Source organism: Hesperophylax consimilis, chromosome 21, assembly GCF_061612785.1.
Source record: "Hesperophylax consimilis isolate HC1 chromosome 21, BYU_Hcon_1.0, whole genome shotgun sequence".
Classification (NCBI taxonomy): domain Eukaryota; kingdom Metazoa; phylum Arthropoda; class Insecta; order Trichoptera; family Limnephilidae; genus Hesperophylax; species Hesperophylax consimilis.
The window spans coordinates 7924019-7938614 of NC_142856.1; positions in this window are offsets into that span (position 1 = coordinate 7924019).

A 14596-nucleotide genomic window follows, 5' to 3' on the forward strand; every position below is an offset into this window, starting at 1 on the left:
ATCTTATTTGGTTGGTCAGAGTGAGAAAACATATATCGGGAAAACAGAATCTCACTGGCAACAGTTTGTAACATTTAGGATTTATCAGGTATCAATGCATGGATTTTGTATAGAGACCAGTGGCGCACCACAAAAATATACATTTATAGAAGAGTTTCCAAGAAGACAAAGAGAAGCATTGTGTAATGGTATGTAATTACTTCAACTGGTGACTGTACTGGTAGTGCCTCAAGCACTCTACATTTTTTTTAATTGTTCTTTATTCAGTAAAGTTTATACATTACAGTAAACGGGTAAATTTTTGGCCACCACACTAGGCACATGCCCGTGTTGTAGTGGTCATTATAAGAGTTAATGAGTAAATCATGACAAACCTTCCAATATTAAGGACTGCGCCTCGCGGCGGGAACAGTACAGAAACGGACTACGCCTCGCGAGGACCAAAGAAGTTTGTTAAATATTTAAGTGTATCACAAGTCATTAGATTGCACCTCACGAAGGAAAAACAATAGGAAACGGACAGCTTCTTGATAGGATTAAAATAATTCATTCGTGCTAATATTTTTCACCAGTCGTTTTAAACGAAAAAATTGAGATCGTTATTCAAAATCAAATTATTTTTGAAAAACGTTGCGCAAAGTGGTACAGTAGAACCCCGTGAATTCGAACCCCGATTATTCGAAAAAACGCGTAATTCGAAATTTTCGCCAATAAAATATCCGCAGAAAATATTTTTCATACAAAATGGTTTTTTATTTCGAAATTCGATAATTCGTAATTTATTTTTATCCGCGCACGAAAATTTGTTGGTGTAATTCGAAAAAAATTGATTTTTGCGAAAATAAATCATAATATTTCGTAAATCTGAATCTAAAAGTCAGCCGTGGCGGTAAAACGCCAAAAAATGTATTTTTACATCGTCCTAATTAGTATTATTATTTTGTAAATCTGAATCGATTTATACTGGAATGCCGAGTTTGAAGGGCCGAGAAAATACGTTTTATGTCGTAGTTTTACGAGTTTACACCAAATATCTGAATTTCCGCGACGAAACTCGGCCGCGAAATTTCGATTTACGCGTAAATCGAATTTATTTCGAATATTTGAATTTCAAATAACCCGCCGCGGCGGAAATCGGCCGCGAAATCTCAATTTACGCGGAAATGTGTCGTATTTTTACGAATTTATTTCGAATATCTGAATTTTAAAGGGCCCGCCGCGACGGAAATCGGACGCGAAATTTCAATTTACGCGGAAATATATCGTATATTTACTAACCTTACTTCGAATATCCGAGTTAAAAAATACGGCGCGACGGAAATCTGCCGAAAATTTCGATTCACGCCGAAATATGACATATTTTTACTGATTTACTTCAAATATCTGAACTTAAAAGACCGGCCGTGACGAAAAACTGCCGATAAAATTAGATTTACGCGGAAATATATCATATTTTTACGAATTTACATTAAATATCTGGATTTTAAGGGTCGGCTGCGACGGAAATCCGCCGCGCATTCTCGATTTATACGGAAATATATCGTATTTTTGCGAATTTATTTCGAATATCTGAATTTAAGGAGCCGGCCGCGACAGAATGCGGCCGCGAATTCTCGATTTACGCGGAAATGTATAGCATTTTTACGAATTTATTGCGAATATCCGAATTTAAAGAGCCGGCCGCGACAGAATGCGGCCGCGAATTCTCGATTTACGCGGAAATGTATTGCATTTTTACGAATTTATTGCCAATATATGAATGTAAAGAGCCGGCCGCGACAGAATGCGGCCGCGAATTCTCGATTTACGCGGAAATGTATAGCATTTTTACGAATTTATTGCGAATATCTTAATTTAAAGGGCCGGCCGCTACGGTAATCGGCCGCGAAAATAAAGAAATAATTGGTATTATTACGAATTTACTCCTAAAATACCACCCAGATTTGAAGAGGCGGCCGAGAAAATCGATTTTCGGAATATATATTTTTTTTTCATAAACTTCGTAATTACGTGGGAATTCGTTAATTCGAAATTTTATTTTTGATGTCGCGTGGATTTCGAATTAACGAGGTTCTACTGTATAACTATTTATGTTTTTTTTTGTATTTTATGCGGAAACTTCATTGGTTCATGCAACCATGTATTATTTCATTATTTTGATAAATATGTGTTCGTTTTTTTCCCTAATAAACTAATATCAAAATGTCGACATTTTTCGAGAAAACTGAAAAAACATGATTAAAATAATATGTTATCAGTTGAGACTATTGTGCGGTATTCAAAAAATAACGAAATATTTAGGTCACTAATTAAGTAACCAATTTTTTTGAAATTGGTTTTCACTCCTACCTACAGAGAATTTAAAATTTTTAAACAATAATTATGCATCGCATATTTCAATTCTGTAAACTTCGCCGCAACAAGATAAAATCCTGTGTGCGTGATTGTAGGAAAATGAACACAAAAATTGATATACATTTTTCAATTGACTGTTAGTGTAATTAGTGTAATTAATTGTACTGTTAATTAGTGTAGTGTTTGGTGTTTGCGATCGGGTAGCTTCGGGTTCTACCGAACATAACCGAACGCTACTAAAGGCCTTGGATGACATCGTCGGGTGGCGGGAAGCCATTCTATCGCTAGACGGCCTTAGGGCAACTTGTTACTTGTATTGTCAGTTTATTATATTACGATTAAACAACCTCCGTATATCAGAATCTACGACTATTAATAATATATATTACCAGATCCCTATCCTCGTTATAATACTGGAGATTAAGGGCCCAGTATTATATCCTGTAAACATCAATACGTTACAATTAGGAAGTGACCATTGCAGACAACTCCACAAAATAACAAAGTTCCAGTCACCTATCATCCAATACTTCTTACATAATATTATAAATCCTACCAGATTGGATTTACTTAATAATATTTGTGAAGTAAATAAGTAAATTGAGTTAAAAATATACAGAAAAAATCTTTTTTTAAATTTAAAACGTATCGATTAAAAAAAATACTAAAGACTTTTTATAACAAACAGCATTAAATTTGTCGAAATGACAGATTTTCGTAAGAAAAATTAGCATTAAATAAATGTCGGTAAATTTATTGTTTAGTGTTGTAAGTATTTGTGTCGAATTGATTTTATTGTAAAAAATGTATTAATAAACCTCTTAAATAATCACGGGTTTCAGTAAAAATGGGTATATTATAATCAATGCCAGCTAATCTAGTTTTAATGGCCAACAAATTGGATAGTTGTTAGGTAGGTATATAACTTGTTTCCAATTTATATGTAACACAGAAGAATAGAAAAATAGACAACACATTATATTCTATTTATTGTTATCAAGTTTAATTTTCGGAACTCCATTTTAATTTGAAGTTTTTATTTAGTATTATTTAATTTATTTAAAAATAGCTTATTAATAAATGTTCTGTATAATTATTAATGAGCGCGACAGATGTTTCGCATTTCAAAGGCATTATCAATCAGTTTGAATATAAAAAAAAAAGAGAAAAAAACAATTATTCAGAATTCAAATTGAAAATTTAAAGTGGGTATGTTTATAAAGTATGAAAATATTATTATAATTCTTACCTTGCCGCTGTCCCGAAACTAAAGATGTAATTACTAACACAGTGAACGCGATTTCCTCTAAGAAACTCATTTTGAAAAATACTTTGAAGTGAAGTTATTTTTAAAACCGTACTCTATAATGTACCGCACTCTACGATGTTACATCTACAATGGTTGGAAACGGCCAAGCAGTCATATTTATAAAGTTTTTTATCTGTTCACTCGGAGTATGAAAGAGACAACGAATTATTCTTATCGTAACGCCAGTTATTTTTTCGCAAACAGAAAGCAATTTGAAATTATTTAAGGAATTAATTTCCCTGTCTTCTTTGAGTATGCTGTCTAGAGGGACTTTTTAACGATAAAAAAATGTTTGTGGTTGCGAGATCTGTCAACGATGATCGTTCTTGTTGGAAAATATAAACGGAAGGAAAAGTAATGAATTCGAAACAGAATTTTTAAAACAAGACCGCGACAATATAATAAATTGATTCCACATATATTGAAGTGAAACTTCTTTAGGCGCGTAATGGATTTTCGGGGACGGAGTAAAACCGAGTCAGGATCGACACGAAAATGCGGGTACCCCCACCACCGCTCACCGTTCACTGTCCCTCTCTCACCATATGCGCTTGTTGAGGTGGGGGAGCCGCTCACGAACGTTCTCTCTCTTCTCTTCTTTCCTCTCTCTCAGACACCAGCGAACTGCGCCACGCCAAGCATCAGCTGCTTGGTTAGTATACTGCGTCGTGAGTGTAATACGAGTGAAATACGTAATTGATTGTGGTTCATACGGTTAATTTGAAAATAGAGAGAGAGGAATAAATTAAATTTGAAAATAGAGAGAGAGGAATACTAGAAGTTTCACTTCTGTCTTGCGTAGGCTTGACACACCCACTTTTTTTTTATAACGGAATACGGACGGAAGGCAACAGCGCGCGTTACATAATGAAGGCGTTGGGAAGCCGAATAAAGCTTATTAAAGCAAATGAAATAGTTTACCAAAGCAAAAGAATGCCATTTGGAAAACCTTTACAGTTTTGAGGACTCAATTCCAGTTTGAGGACGTAATCTATTGCATGATTGTAAATAATCAATTCATTTATACGCAGTGGAAAGTTTAAAAAACACATGGAAAATGTCAATGGTGTTCAATAATATTTGATTAATTTTGCCGGAATGGCAAATCTTTTAAGAAGTCAAACTTTAAAGAATTGCTGTCATTCATGTTAGAAAACAAAGGTTCTGCTTACTTTACATTTTATGGATCTGGTGTTTTTTTAGCCATTAGCACTAATGGAAAATAATAGATTTTAGTTAGGTAAATTATCAGTCAGTATCCAAAGGCACACAAACTAACCCAAATAATATACATTTAGTTTATACATTGTCTCATCCAACATACTGCGTCTTCTGTTATCTCCACCTTTGAAATGACCTGAATCGAGTAACTACATACTTGATTGTGTCATTTATTACTGTTTCTTCTACCAGTTTAATCAATATGTATTTATAACCTTAAAATAGGTTTTGTATTTTATTTTATCTAAATTAGAGAAATTGTGTTGATTTTCTGCAAAAAAACTCAAAACAAAACGCTAAAATAATGTATTATAGTCAGTACAACCATATGAAAGTAAAATTTGATTCAATATTCATCAATTAATGATGTACCTAAACTACCTTTTTAAAAATTACGATTTAAAGTTTTTCTGGTTGCCCACAGGTCCGCCGTAAGCTTGCGAACAGGGCATGCACTGCACACGGGCGGCACTTTCAGGGGACGGCAAATACAGAGAACTCGGAATGTTCTAAATCGTTATCATTAATCATTCCAGCATTAGAATTGTCATTGGATTTAATGCATGCATTGTTTAGCAAACAATTTGTCCATAGTTATGGTTGAAATTGGCAATAAAGAAGTTTTCTTTTAGATAGATCCCGAATTTTTTACCGAAATGTAGCCATATCAACGTACCAAATTTAAGTTTTGGTTCAACCCTCATTAGCCCTCCCCCACCTCACTACACCCCTCCTAACTTCTGAAATGCTTTCCCTGAGAAAACTATCTCAAATAAACACTATTCAAGTGGCACAGAAATATGGAGATATCTTTTGAAACAAGCCATACATTATTTTAAAATGTGTTTGATTTGGCAAGAACTTGTATTACCTAGACAATCTAGGTATTGCATTAAAATATGCAGTGTTATTGACAAAAAATTGGTCCAAAATATGTAATGGCTTCTCGTAGATATGGGCCTGGTATATAACCCCTTAAGGCTTCTCGGGGATATGCGCCTGGTATATAACTTGTTAGGGCTTCTCGTAAATATGGACCTGGTATATAACCCCTTCAAGCTTCTCGTGGATATGGGCCTGGTATATAACTTTTTCGGGTTTCTTGTGGATTTGGACCTGATATGTTACTTGATTTGACTGATTAAATTACTATCTTCATGATTATAAACACTTTTATAAAACAGAGAACATTTATATCCCTTTGTTTTTTTCTCTCTCTCTCTTATTTGAAACATTATGTAAGTCTATGTTGGTAACTGTGAAGTGGGTGGTGGACACTTGACCTATAAGATTTAATCTGCGAAATATTTATTTGAAAAGATTCCCTAGAATACCATAGATATATATTAACATAATACAATGCGGATTCCAGACTATTACAGACAAAATACTGCGATTTCCGTAAATTGAAAAGAAATATAGAGCTATTAGAATTCTTAAATGGTTTAGTTGATCTCACAATCTAACCGAATAATTTATTTGATTTTTTACAACGTTATTAATTGTTGAATATTATTCCAATTTTTCTTTCAACGTATCCCGTATGAAAATAGAGTTTTTTGGTGTTCTTAGAGAGAATGATAACTTTACACTTAGCTACATACTATTTTATTTCGTTATCAATACACTAGACAGATAAGGTATTGCAGTCTTATCGTTAGAGTTCACAAACTTCTATAGATTGAATTGCAATATAAAATTTGAGAATGTCAGCAATATACAGAGAAAAATTCTACAAAAGTAAGGTCGTTAATAAAAATTATAAAAAGTAAGGGTCCAAGGTACGATCCTTGTGGTACGCCCTATATAACTTGTGACTAACTAACCAGTTTTTTTTCCAAAGAGTGATAATGACTAACTTTGTCGAATGCTTTACTGAATCGGTTTATACGGCATCTAATGTAAGTTACGTTGATTGTTCACGGTTATAATATGCGATTTATTCAAGTAATTATTGCAACTAATTCCTCTGAATCATAAATGTAATCAGTGATTATTAGATTAATTATTTTTGGTGAAAACTCTTAAAGTTGGTAAGTAAAGTACGGATGGGGGGTGGGAGCGGCATTGACGGATATGTACACGGGCGTTCGAGCGGCTAGCGGCGGCCCTGATTGTAAGTAAAGTACGGGGGGTGGGGGCGGCATTGACGGATATGTACACGGGCGTTCGAGCGGCTAGCGGCGGCCCTGATTGTAAGTAAAGTACGGGGGGTGGGGGCGGCATTGACGGATATGTACAGGGGCGTTCGAGCGGCTAGCGGCGGCCCTGATTGTAAGTAAAGTACGGGGGGTGGGGGCGGCATTGACGGATATGTACAGGGGCGTTCGAGCGGCTAGCGGCGGCCCTGATTGTAAATAAACTACGGGGAGTGGGGGCGGCATTGACGGATATGTACACGGGCGTTCGAGCGGCTAGCGGCGGCCCTGATTGTAAGTAAAGTACGGATGGGGGGTGGGGGCGGCATTGACGGATATGTACACGGGCGTTCGAGCGGCTAGCGGCGGCCCTGATTGTAAGTAAAGTACGGGGGGTGGGGACGGCATTGACGGATATGTACAGGGGCGTTCGAGTGGCTAGCGGCGGCCCTGATTGTAAGTAAAGTACGGATGGGGGGTGGGGGCGGCATTGACGGATATGTACAGGGGCGTTCGAGCGGCTAGCGGCGGCCCTAATTGTAAGTAAAGTACGGATGGGGGGTGGGGGCGGCATTGGCGGATATGTACACGGGCGTAAAAGGCGTTGGTCGCTCAGGACAGCAGGACGGTGGCCATGGAAGTCGGAATCCGCTAAGGAGTGTGTAACAACTCACCTGCCGAAGCAACCAGCCCTGAAAATGGATGGCGCTGTAGCGTTCAGCCTATACTCGACCGTTGCAGGCAAGCGGGGCGTTCGTGCGGCTCCGGCCGTGCGATCGTTTTGAAGCCGCAACGAGTAGGATGGCCGCGGCGGTGTGCGCAGAAGGGTCTGGGCGTGAGCCCGCCTGGAGCCTCCGTCGGCGCAGATCTTGGTGGTAGTAGCAAATACTCAAGCGAGGTCCTTGAGGGCTGATGTGGAGAAGGGTTTCGCGTTAACAGCCGTGCGGCTAGCGGCGGCCCTGATTGTAAGTAAAGTACGGGGGGTGGGGGCGGCATTGACGGATATGTACAGGGGCGTTCGAGCGGCTAGCGGCGCGGCGGCCCTGATTGTAAGTAAAGTACGGATGGGGGGTGGGGGCGGCATTGACGGATATGTACACGGGCGTTCGAGCGGCTAGCGGCGGCCCTGATTGTAAGTAAAGTACGGGGGGTGGGGGCGGCATTGACGGATATGTACACGGGCGTTCGAGCGGCTAGCGGCGGCCCTGATTGCCCCGAATTATTCATAATTATAATTAAATTTAGTAAAATCATGTTAACAGTATAATATCTGGCCAAATTACAATAACAGGAAGGCAATGCGATAAGAATACCAGAAAGTCAATGCGATAAGAATAACAGAAAGTCAATGCGATAACAACAGTCATTTTATTTTTAAAAACATCTATTTGAATAAATATTATAATATTATAAAATAAATATAAAATAAATATTATTCAATTTCAATTTCAGTGCCGGCAACCCGGGCGTTTATTTATTATTAGTTATGTACATACATGATTTTTCTCCTTACCCTCCTCACTAGACAAAGTCTGTTCTGAGGCTGGTAACTAACAATTTCTAATTACATAAAAACAAATAAGTGGTAAAAAAAAAGGAAATATATATATTATAGTAAAAATAATAATAATAAAATAAGAGGAAAATCAGAATTTAAAAACAGAGTAGAAAAAAGAAAATATATAATTTTAGATATTAAGAATATTACTTATCTCTCTTCTTTCTTTGACATTCAACCAGTTTAAAAATCTTTTGAATACCCAATTCAAATTATTAGATGCGACGTAGGTCTTTGTTTGGGCTACAAACTTATTGAATATATGTGGTGCCAAGTAAGATTCATGTTTTTTTGCAAAATTTGATTTGATATATGGTACTTGTAATTGATTGTGTGTGTTTGCTCTTGTGTTTTGCGAGTGAGTTATGAAGTGTGGTGATATTTTTATGCAGTTTTTGTAGATGATCTTCTTTATGAATAGTTTATTTATGTCTAATAGGTTATTGTTGATCATTAGCTGTTCTGTCGGATGTTGATAAGGCTTTCTAAACATAATTCTGATTATTGTTTTATGATTGATTTTAAGTGATTTGAGATGAGTCTCTGCTGCTGCTCCCCATACTGAAATACCATACATAAGAATACTTTGACAGAGTGCAAAATATATATTTTTTAGCTGAGGTAGTGACATAATGTTTCGAATTGTTTTGAAGATGTAAGAGAGTTTCCGTATTTTTTTTGTAATTAGGTTGATTTGGAGATCCCATTTTAAGTTATTGTCAACAGTTAAACCGAGATATTTAATATTTTGCGCATAATCAATTTTGTCACAAACACAGCGTGAGTTAGTTAATGAGGTAACTGTGCAGGGGTGAAGATGAAGTTGTGGGCGACTATCTGGCTGACCAGCTAATGTTTTACTGAAAGTTAAGTATTTAGTTTTAGAAATATTTAGTGTCAGTAGATTATTTATTAGCCATCTATTTACTTCAGTCATCCCTGTTTCCGTGTGTTTGAAGACGTTTTCCCATGATTGGGCTTTGAATAAAATTACAGTGTCATCTGCATAACTGATTACTTTGTACTCTATGTTCCCTAGGCTTATCTCAGTTAGACTGTTAATGTAGATGAGAAACAGTATGGGACCCAAGACGCTGCCTTGGGGTACTCCATACCTGTTGCCTACTTTGTCACTTTCTTGATTATTTATTTTTACAATTTGTTGTCTATTTTCAATGTAGCTAATGAACCATTTATTATTATACAAATGTATTCGGGAGTGAACCAAATTCATTGAATTTGAAGAAAATGTTGGAAACGCACATAAACCCACTTCCTGACATCTAATCGAGCTGAAACTCGTCAGATAGACTCGTTGTCGATGACACTGCACTCTATCAACTTTTGGTGGCGAACACACAAAAGAATTTTTCTGAAATTAGATGACATTACAGCAGTTAATACACGAAATAAATATCGGTCCTACCCGATTGGCATTTGGCGAGGATGTTAGCGTGGTTGACTCCAGTCCCTGAGAAGGAAGATACAATCCTCAGTCAAATCAAAAAAAGGTTTTTTTTTTAAATATTATTAGGTGTAGAAAAAAAAAAGATTTTGAACAAGTTTTTTGGTATTTGTGGTGTTCAACAACCTGTTGATGTTTGAGGTAAGTACGTACATAACTAATGTTATTTAAAATTTATGTTTTTGTGTATGTTTTTTGTTTAAGATGACACACTTACACTTCACTTTGATTTTGGTTCATGATTTTGTTTATGATAGCCTGAGATAAGCGAGCCCTATAGGTCTGAGACAGAGGTATGAAATCGTTGGATCACGACACAATAGAAGAAATTATAATTTTTATTTAGGTATTAGAGCAAGGGAAAGAGTCTAAAAGGGTCGAGAAGATGCACTAAGTGGCATGAATAGCTAAGAAGTGACTAGAAAAGACTAAAATAGACTAGAAGAGATGAGGTGATTTTGCACAAGAGCGGCGCTGTATAAATCGTCCAAATATTATTATTATTATTAATAGAGACTCGATATGATGGACTCGCCGAACGTCACAGCGGTGCTGCCAAGGTCTGTTATCTATGTGAGGATATTACGTCAGCGCTTTATTAGCAACAGACACATGCCTGGACGGATGACGAACCTCTTGCTGGCACTGTTGGTGGACGTGGTGGACTCTCTCCCTGCAGCAGCTGGTCCAGTTTCTTCACCACCTTGGATTCTTGCTGCAGAGTCTCCATCTTCTATCTTCATGTCACCTGTTCCTGTTTTTCATTTTACTTTACTTAACTTCACTTTATGTTGGTAATATTTATATTTTTTGTAATACTTGCATCAACTGTAAAGCGCCCCTGAGGTGATAACTCACAAAAGCGGCGCTATAAAAATTGTCCAATATTATTATTATAATGTATTCTGAAAATTGGAACAACAATTGCAAGGCCGGTATTTGTGCGAGAAGTATGCCAATACAAGTGCACTCTTCCCACTCATACAGATTCCACACGACCAGACGTCAACAATAAATCTCATTGACCTAACAATTTTTTTGAATTAACTTTATAATATGTATAGATCTTTGTTTATAATATAGGTGGCAGATGCGACCAAATCTTTTTCTGAATGTTCTATTTAAAATTTTCGTTTAGGAGTCGCTAATCTTACATACAAAGATTAAAAATAAACAATTATTTGTTAACTGATAACAAACAGGACTGAAAATATATTTGTTGGGTTTTTTGGTAAAAGTGCTGCCGGACAGCATTTGCCTTTGGGTCGGAAGACAATAGGTTCGATTCCTTCCCAACGATATAATACTAGCGCAGACCCGTGATAGCCATATTGCATATCTCATTGAAACGTGCTCCACTATTATCCAGTCCACTATTTGCCTTTGGGTGGGAAGACAATAGGTTCGATTCCTTCCCAACGATATAATACTAGCGCAGACCCGTGATAGCCATATTGCGTATCTCGTTGAAACGTGCTCCACTATTATCCAGTCCACTATTTGCCTTTGGGTGGGAAGACAATAGGTTCGATTCCTTCCCAACGATATAATACTAGCGCAGACCCGTGATAGCCATATTGCATATCTCATTGAAACGTGCTCCACTATTATCCAGTCCACTATTTGCCTTTGGGTGGGAAGACAATAGGTTCGATTCCTTCCCAACGATATAATACTAGCGCAGACCCGTGATAGCCATATTGCGTATCTCGTTGAAACGTGCTCCACTATTATCCAGTCCACTATTTGCCTTTGGGTGGGAAGACAATAGGTTCGATTCCTTCCCAACGATATAATACTAGCGCAGACCCGTGATAGCCATATTGCATATCTCATTGAAACGTGCTCCACTATTATCCAGTCCACTATTTGCCTTTGGGTGGGAAGACAATAGGTTCGATTCCTTCCCAACGATATAATACTAGCGCAGACCCGTGATAGCCATATTGCATATCTCATTGAAACGTGCTCCACTATTATCCAGTCCACTATTTGCCTTTGGGTGGGAAGACAATAGGTTCGATTCCTTCCCAACGATATAATACTAGCGCAGACCCGTGATAGCCAAATTGCATATCTCATTGAAACGTGCTCCACTATTATCCAGTCCACTATTTGCCTTTGGGTGGGAAGACAATAGGTTCGATTCCTTCCCAACGATATAATACTAGCGCAGACCCGTGATAGCCATATTGCATATCTCATTGAAACGTGCTCCACTATTATCCAGTCCACTATTTGCCTTTGGGTGGGAAGACAATAGGTTCGATTCCTTCCCAACGATATAATACTAGCGCAGACCCGTGATAGCCATATTGCATATCTCATTGAAACGTGCTCCACTATTATCCAGTCCACTATTTGCCTTTGGGTGGGAAGACAATAGGTTCGATTCCTTCCCAACGATATAATACTAGCGCAGACCCGTGATAGCCATATTGCATATCTCATTGAAACGTGCTCCACTATTATCCAGTCCACTACTTGCCTTTGGGTGGGAAGACAATAGGTTCGATTCCTTCCCAACGATATAATACTAGCGCAGACCCGTGATAGCCATATTGCATATCTCATTGAAACGTGCTCCACTATTATCCAGTCCACTATTTGCCTTTGGGTGGGAAGACAAAAGGTTCGATTCCTTCCCAACGATATAATACTAGCGCAGACCCGTGATAGCCATATTGCATATCTCATTGAAACGTGCTCCACTATTATCCAGTCCACTATTTGCCTTTGGGTGGGAAGACAATAGGTTCGATTCCTTCCCAACGATATAATACTAGCGCAGACCCGTGATAGCCATATTGCATATCTCATTGAAACGTGCTCCACTATTATCCAGTCCACTATTTGCCTTTGGGTGGGAAGACAATAGGTTCGATTCCTTCCCAACGATATAATACTAGCGCAGACCCGTGATAGCCATATTGCATATCTCATTGAAACGTGCTCCACTATTATCCAGTCCACTATTTGCCTTTGGGTGGGAAGACAATAGGTTCGATTCCTTCCCAACGATATAATACTAGCGCAGACCCGTGATAGCCATATTGCATATCTCATTGAAACGTGCTCCACTATTATCCAGTCCACTATTTGCCTTTGGGTGGGAAGACAATAGGTTCGATTCCTTCCCAACGATATAATACTAGCGCAGACCCGTGATAGCCATATTGCATATCTCATTGAAACGTGCTCCACTATTATCCAGTCCACTATTTGCCTTTGGGTGGGAAGACAATAGGTTCGATTCCTTCCCAACGATATAATACTAGCGCAGACCCGTGATAGCCATATTGCATATCTCATTGAAACGTGCTCCACTATTATCCAGTCCACTATTTGCCTTTGGGTGGGAAGACAATAGGTTCGATTCCTTCCCAACGATATAATACTAGCGCAGACCCGTGATAGCCATATTGCATATCTCATTGAAACGTGCTCCACTATTATCCAGTCCACTATTTGCCTTTGGGTGGGAAGACAATAGGTTCGATTCCTTCCCAACGATATAATACTAGCGCAGACCCGTGATAGCCATATTGCATATCTCATTGAAACGTGCTCCACTATTATCCAGTCCACTATTTGCCTTTGGGTGGGAAGACAATAGGTTCGATTCCTTCCCAACGATATAATACTAGCGCAGACCCGTGATAGCCATATTGCATAACTCATTGAAACGTGCTCCACTATTATCCAGTCCACTATTTGCCTTTGGGTGGGAAGACAATAGGTTCGATTCCTTCCCAACGATATAATACTAGCGCAGACCCGTGATAGCCATATTGCATATCTCATTGAAACGTGCTCCACTATTATCCAGTCCACTATTTGCCTTTGGGTGGGAAGACAATAGGTTCGATTCCTTCCCAACGATATAATACTAGCGCAGACCCGTGATAGCCATATTGCATATCTCATTGAAACGTGCTCCACTATTATCCAGTCCACTATTTGCCTTTGGGTGGGAGGACAATAGGTTCGATTCCTTCCCAACGATATAATACTAGCGCAGACCCGTGATAGCCATATTGCATATCTCATTGAAACGTGCTCCACTATTATCCAGTCCACTATTTGCCTTTGGGTGGGAAGACAATAGGTTCGATTCCTTCCCAACGATATAATACTAGCGCAGACCCGTGATAGCCATATTGCATATCTCATTGAAACGTGCTCCACTATTATCCAGTCCACTATTTGCCTTTGGGTGGGAAGACAATAGGTTCGATTCCTTCCCAACGATATAATACTAGCGCAGACCCGTGATAGCCATATTGCATATCTCATTGAAACGTGCTCCACTATTATCCAGTCCACTATTTGCCTTTGGGTGGGAAGACAATAGGTTCGATTCCTTCCCAACGATATAATACTAGCGCAGACCCGTGATAGCCATATTGCATATCTCATTGAAACGTGCTCCACTATTATCCAGTCCACTATTTGCCTTTGGGTGGGAAGACAATAGGTTCGATTCCTTCCCAACGATATAATACTAGCGCAGACCCGTGATAGCCATATTGCATATCTCATTGAAACGT